This window comes from Lipotes vexillifer, unplaced genomic scaffold (genome assembly GCF_000442215.2).
Source record: "Lipotes vexillifer unplaced genomic scaffold, Lipotes_vexillifer_v1.1 scaffold102, whole genome shotgun sequence".
Taxonomy (NCBI): Eukaryota; Metazoa; Chordata; class Mammalia; order Artiodactyla; family Lipotidae; genus Lipotes; species Lipotes vexillifer.
Window position 1 is genome coordinate 3,687,630 of NW_006786541.1, and position 7,409 is coordinate 3,695,038.

General features: G+C 42.4%; 1 protein-coding gene and 1 non-coding gene across 3 annotated transcripts in view; one reads left to right on the forward strand and one right to left on the reverse strand.

Moving 5' to 3' along the window:
- MYO1E (myosin IE) overlaps positions 1-7,409 on the forward strand; it is a 233,041-nt gene that overhangs the window by 41,943 nt on the left and 183,689 nt on the right. The window lies entirely within an intron of this gene.
- On the reverse strand, positions 2,214-2,286 carry TRNAG-UCC (transfer RNA glycine (anticodon UCC)). Its single transcript has one exon. It is a non-coding gene; the product is annotated as a tRNA-Gly (tRNA).

Consider the following 7,409-nt stretch of genomic DNA (forward strand, 5'->3'; position numbering starts at 1 on the left):
ACCCCTGACATCCAGCCATCAACACGTCTTCTACTTATAAGGAGACAGTAAATCTGACAGCTCTGTATCACTCCATAGCTGCCACCCTAATTCATAGACAACCATTTCTCACCTAGAATGGTATAGAATATTCCTAAATGGTCTCTCTGCCTCCATACTTGCCCTCCTGAATTCTCCACAGAGTGTACCGTTTTTTGGGGGGGGTTAATAAATTTATTTATTTATTTTTGGCTGAGTTGGGTCTTTGTTGCTGCACGCGGGCTTTCTCTAGCTGCGGCGAGGGGGGGACTACTCTTCATTGTGGTGCGCGGGCTTCTTCTCATTGCAGTGGCTTCTCGTTGTGGCACACGGGCTCTAGGCGTGCGGGCTTAAGTGGTTGTGGCACACGGGCTCCGTAGTTCTGGCTCGCAGCCTCTAAAGCACAGGCTCAGTAGTTGTGGCGCACGGGCTTAGTTGCTCCGCGGCATGTGGGATCTTCCCGGACCAGGGCTCGAACCCGTGTCCCCTGCATTGGCAGGCAAATTCTTAACCACTGCACCACCAGGGAAGCCCTGTACTGTTTTTAAGGTAGATAAATGCAAGTATTTATATAATGCTTGTAATGTGCCAATATATAAAGTAGTATTTAGCCTAGCTTTCCTTAAAAAAAAATGTACAAAATGGCATAGGTAAACAGGCATTGAGTTTAGCAGTGCTGAGCGGTGACCCGGGACTGCACTTGTATTGGGTGCAGGGGGACAAGTGGCAGAGCCTTGTCCCCTACAAGGTGGAGGACCAGAATGGGGATTCCTGCTTAGAGCAGTGTGCTCAAGTGGAAAAATAGCTTCCCCCCAAAAGGGAGTCGATACCATCATGGCCACGGTAGTTCCTTCTCCTACTGAGACTCCGTGCAGTAAGCTCCACCCAAGTTCCAGTTCCTAAGGGTGTGTGTAGATGATTGATGAATCCTGGTGCTTATGACCTTCCTGCTCTCTGTCCCCTGAGGAGTTCGCTGACTTGCTGTTTGACAAACTGTTTTTACTTCTCTGCGTGGTGGATGGGATCTGGGCCACTCAACCAGTAAGAGTTGGACTCTGAACTGCATGCTTTTGAGTCATTTTCCAGTGTCCTTTCTATTTTATTGACAAAGGGAGGAATTTATGTAGCGATCACATCTTTAATTAAAGCATAGCTATAAAGATTGCAAGTAGCAATGCATATTTTTCTTACTATTGATCAGTTTTTTTGTTTGTTTTTTTCTTGGCCACGCCATGTGGCTTGCAGGATCTTAGTTCCCTGACCAGGGATTGAACCCAAGTCCTCGGCAGTGAAAGGGCTGAGTCCTAACCACTGGACCACCAGGGAATTCCCCGCAGTGCATATTTTAACACAAAACCAAGGTCCATAGACAAAACCAGAAAGATAAAACCATAAAAATGTAAACCCATTGTGTAGGAGTCATAGTATTATTTAAAAACCAACAGATATCACCAGTTGATGTGACATTGAAAAACATCTTGTGATTTTAAATTGGAAGGTGGGTTCAGGCTGACTACCCAACTAATCCTACTGTGCAATTTTCCAGAGGAAGTGAGAATTATTTGTGTATTGAGAAAAATACATAGCTGTCTGGGTTTTTCTTTTTTCCATATAAGCACTTGATAATGAAAAAAATGTACCGAGTAGAAGAGGAACCAAACCTTTGAGTTTGATTAGAGTTTGGTCTTTAAAGTATCCAAAACCATTTAGAATGTGTGATGACTCTTTTCTTCCCATTACTTTGAAAGTTTTAATTGTTGTGCTTTGAGAAGATTCTTGATGCCTCCACATTCTGATTCGCTGGACAGCCCTGGTCACAGAGGTCAGAGCTGGAAAGGGCTGTGAGGGTCAATCCATGTCCCCCGTTTGACAGGCGAGAAGATCAAGAACAGATACTCAGAGTCCAAAGACCTGCCTAAGCTAATATACGGTCACGACAGATGCAGTGAAAACAGACACCAAGCTTCCACACTCAGCAGCTTTTTCCCAGCCTTGATCTGTTTAAGAAGCAAATACTTGTTTAATTTTAACTAATTGAATTAATTTACCAAAAAATAAGGAGGAAATGCTAGATTACTTTTAAAAATGACTATTAATATGCTTTCATTTTAAAAAGCTTACAAAGTGATTGGGCATGTACATTTTAGTGTTTTTTTTTTTTTTTTGCCTGTGCCACATGCCATGTGGGATCTTAGTTCCCTGACCAGGGTTCGAACCCGCATCCCCTGCATTGGAAGTGCAGAGTCTTAACCACTGGACCACCAGGGAGATCCCAGTTCTTATTTTCTAAAGGATGTATTATTGGATCGCACTATCATACTCTAGGAAATCCTGAGTTGAAATGGTAAATCATCTCCACTAACAATTTATCTCGGAGCTGTGTGCTGGTCAGCTGATCTCACACCCTGCTGACTGGGACTCACTACAGGAATTTAAGGCCTTCTGTCAAGCATTTCCACAAAATCCCTGGTTATGTAATTTGGAGATTTTTTTTCCCCCCTAATAGAAAAGAAAAATTGAATTACTTTAGATTGTGAAACACTGCTGAAGGGAAGATAGTTCCCCAGGCTAAAGTCATATCTTTGCAAAAAGCCTTAGAATGCTAAAAATAAAAACAAATTCAACTATTATTTAAAATTTGTAACTTGCAGTTGAGATTCTCCTCAAGGCCTTCTTTACTCCCTGATAGAAGTAAGGCCCTTAGGAGTCTTTTAACATCTTTAGGACATAAGACTCCTTCTTACTCCTAAAGTTTACTCAACAGTCTGACCAAAGTAGATGCAGCACTTGGGCATTCATTCAACCAGTAATTCTGAGGCTGTGCTCAGTGTTGCTGAGGTGCTTAGATAGGAATAAACAGACAGGACACAGCTCTCTCCTACCTGGGATTCAGGGAGAAGAACATTCACCTTGAACTTGGGGAGCTCTGTGTGTCAGCATCTCTGAGATGCTCCTTCCCACGCTTTTCTCACCTTGAACCAACCCAGATTCTCCAGCTCTCCTGACCCCCCCCACCACCAAAATCTGCCCAATTCCCAAAACAAGACAGCCTGATTTTCTAAAACAAACTATTCTCTCTTATATGACTCAGGATTTAACTGATTTGACCAACTCTTGCCTATTGTGTGTCCACAGACTAGGGACACTGCTTAGTAAAGACTGGGTTTTCTAGTAGTTCGATGTTATATACTCTGCCTCGTTGTCCCCATAGATATATGTACTTGTCTGACTTTGTGCCATGTTCTTTGACCTCAGAATATCTAGTTACCTCACCATCTCCCATCTAAGCCTTCTTCGGTTTATAATTTGTGGCCAAAGTGGGTCCTGCCCTCTAGGACCGAGGCCACGTGGAAGGATGCCCCACATCATGCAAATGTACAGGTGAGACAAGGGGAGATTCCCTCCCCCTCCCCTTTAGGTCTTGAACCTCAGATGTCTCTAGGATTCTGTTTTCATCCTGCTCTTGGAAGTTTCCTCTGTCTCCAGGCAGCAAGGAGGGGGTCCTGGGGTCAGAGAAGTCTCTGTGAGCACACAGAAGGCTCTTTGTAGCTACGAACTTGGAACAGCAGAGCCCTGAAAGCTTTAGTAATAATAGAAGGTGACAACCCCCAGATGCTCTTGTGGGCCAGCCAGATCCCAAGTCTGCTACTTTTCTTTAACCTCGAGGCCCCCTCCCCACCTAGGGCTAACAGCCCACACCAGTGCTGATGCAGTGCACACAGCCCTGCTCCATATCACCCTTAATTCTTTTTTTTTCTTTTTTCACCCATAATTCTTGAGTAGGAATTTTAATTCTCATATTGAAACTGTTTCTTTATGTATCATGTTCAGAAATGACCACATTTTATTTTTTTAAAAAACTGATGTTTCTTTTCTGTCAACCTTATTTCCATTTTCTGTTGCCATTGATATTTTTTCTTTTTTTTTAAACAACTATTTATTTATTTTTTAGCTGTGTTGGGTCTTCGTTGTGGCGCGCGGGCTTCTCATTGCGGTGGCTTCTCTTGCTGCGGAGCACGGGCTCTTGGCACCTGGGTTCAGTAGTTGTGGCTCATGGGCTCTAGAGCACAGGCTCAGTAGTTGTGGCGCACGGGCTTAGTTGCTTCGTGGCATGTGGGATCTTCCCAGACCAGGGCTCGAACCCGTGTCCCCTGCATTGGCAGGCGGATTCTTAACCACTGCGCCACCAGGGAAGTCCCTGTTGCCATTGATTTTTAAGACGCACCATTTAAAATGTATTTTTAGGAAAGAAAAATGCTGTTAACTAAAAAGAGACATGTCATCAGTTGTAAGATACAGTCTGACTTCGGCTGTGTTAAAATACGAAAACAAAACATTGTGCTTCCCCTGCTCCCCCCTCCCCACCAGTGTGCTTCTTAGAATCAATAAAATCTGGGTCAGGACTTGATTAGATTTCACTTTCGTTCTGACAGAGCTACTTAGGTTGTTAAAATACCCAGATAAGCAGGACACTTTGCTTTCAGCCCATCACCGGCTCTCTTGGCTTCCTTATAAACCATGCTAGGTAAGCATTTTGAACTTGAAAAACATTTGACTGTTTTCTCAAATGGTTGGGATTTTTTAACCACAAAAAGCTTGGGCTTTTATGTCTAAAAGTGCTGTGGGTTTCTTTTTTCTTTTAATTTCACTTTTCAAAGCTAAAAAATAGCTCGTAAGGTCACAATTGTCAAAACCATTTGTAGGTATCGATACAGCTTCACTGGGACTTCCCTGATGGTCCAGTGAGTAAGACACCACACTCCCAATGCAGGGGGCCTGGGTTCGATCCCTGATCAGGGAACTAGATCCCACATGCATGCCGCAACTGAAAGCCCACATGCTCAACTGAGAGCCCACATGCCCCAACGAAGATCCCGTGTGCCGCAACTAAGACCCAGCACAGCCAGAATAAATAAATAAATATTTTTTAACAAAAGACTTAAAGAAATACAGCTTCACTGTGACAGTTTCTAACCTATAAAGCTGGCATTAAGGACACCTTTTCTCAGAGGAGTCCAGTAGCGTCATCAAGGGAGAAGCGTAACATTGAGAAGTGACCAGTGAAGGAAAAAAGGCAGGACGTTAAGAGAGATCTATCTTGGTGCTCTTATGTTCCAGCTTTCCCTTGTCCAGAAATCCTTTTGACAACTTCTGACTGTGTTCTTGAATATATGATGTCTCAGAAGGGAGCCTACTTATTTCTGAACAGCTAAACTTATTAGAAATGTGGGGGCAATTGTGTTTCTTTTGTTTTTCTCTTTTAAAGGAATTTTACATAATCCATTTATTTTCTTTTGAAATTAGAATAAATACAGGTTACCACAGAAACTTGATGTTCAAGCTAAAATTTATTTTTTGTGTGTGACATTTATCCATTCATACTGGTTCTGCTTCTCTAGATTTACCCAGCCATGAAAGTCTTTCTAACCCATTATAATGTCTTCTAGCTCCTCTGAGATTTATAGGAAGTATCCAGGTAATGTCAGACATGAAGTTAATTTATGGGTTTATTTCAAGGTCAGTTGCAAGTTCAGCTCTACAGTTTACTGCGTGATCTTGGGTAACTTACTAATTTTTCTCGTCTTTAAAATGGGGATAATAAACTAATTTGCTTCTCACAGCACTTTATCTCAGAGTTTTGTGAGAAATTAGTTGGTGCATGTAACTCCCATTGTACAGTGCCTGGTAAATAGTAAGTGCTCAATAAGTGTTAGTATTCTCAGTCACTATTCTGGTCAGCTCCTTCTATCCCCTACCTCCCAAACTGGAGTAAAGCGAAAACATCTTACTACTTTTAATTCCTTCATTTCTGTGAATGGCACCACAAGTGTTCCAGTCTCAGAATCCTGAAATACTGATATCATTTCCTTTTTTTTTCTTTTTTTCTTTCCCTTGATTTCAGTGTCTAATTAGTTATTAAGTCTCCTACCCACCCCTTCCTCTAATTCTCATGACCACTCATTTTGACAATTATTAAAATCTACCACCTGGTTTCCTTGCCTCAGCTTTGTAGGACAGTGTGGTTGTAACAGCAGGGACTTTCATGGTAGCCTCACTTGAGTTCAAAATCTGATTCCACCACTATAGGAGTGAATGGGCATTTTGAGACTTAGGTCCAGTATCAGTGAAATGGGAATCTGTCTCTTCCAGAGTGATGGTTGGGTAATTCGATAATATTATAAGTCTGAGGAGGTCTGGGTACAGCTGAGGCATTCATTAAATGCCAGTTACCCTCCCCCACCCCACCCCCCAGTTCATTCCATGTTCAGTGACTACATGAATTCCTGAATCAGTGCTTTAATTACACAGTACCTTGCTTAAGAACCCTCTGTGACTTTCCATTTCCTACTAAGGCATGTCTAAAGTCTTTAGCACACATGGAACATGGAACAGAGGTTCTCGGGCCAGGCTGGGTGTGCTTGAACCTGGCTCCAGGACTTACTAACAACCTTGGGCAAATTTCGCGACCTCTGCCTCCGAGTTTCTTCATTTGTAGAATGGGAGTGATGATAATGTTACCTACCTCACAGGGTTATCATAAAGATTGAATTAGTTACCCACGTACAGGACTTGGAAAGGTCCCTGACGCCAGTTGTCCCAGGCCTTCCCCGATGTCCCACCAGCTTTCTTTCCTGGCACTTCTCTCATGACTCTTCTTTTGTACTCCTAGGCTCCTTACAAGCCAGACAATTTGTCTTCCCAAAGCTGTCCCTCACTTCTGTCTCCCCTTCTCTTGAAGGTCTGTGTTGCTGCTCTCTTCACAAATTATTTCCTCTGTTGGTTTACCTTGGAGATGGCGAGTTTAGAGTTCGCCCCAAGAACGTGGACTGTTTACATGATTCATATCAGATTAAATTCTTTCATCCCCCTCCTTCCAGGTTTCTTTAGGGAGGAAGATGAGAAGAATATGTCTTACCATACATGACTCTTATCAAACTATTAGAATTGCTTGTTAGTCTGTCTTTATGCCTCATTGGACTGTAAGTCCCAAGAGGATGAGAAAAGTACCTGTCTTGTTCATCTCCATCTCCCAACTCATAGCAAAGTGTCTGGCACATAATAGGAACTCAGTAAATATTTATTGAATAGATGGATGGTGAGCAAGATTGGAAAGTATAATGCCCCTTTTGACGTTTCCAAATTGCAAGTAGCAGATGCACTTTCTTCTCTGCCTGTGGAGGAAACCACTCCTAGCAAGAACGCAACTCAATGCTGTAGAATACTCTCGGGCTACTGAGGTTATCTGGGGGGCTTTGCTATTGACAAAGTCATGGGAAGTTAGTTATTAGCATATATGAGTGATCTCTTAATATCAACTTTCACAAATGCTTGAACTGAATCCAGATTTATTTTCCTAGTGTAGTTTCAATTTTTTTTTTTTTTTTTTTTTA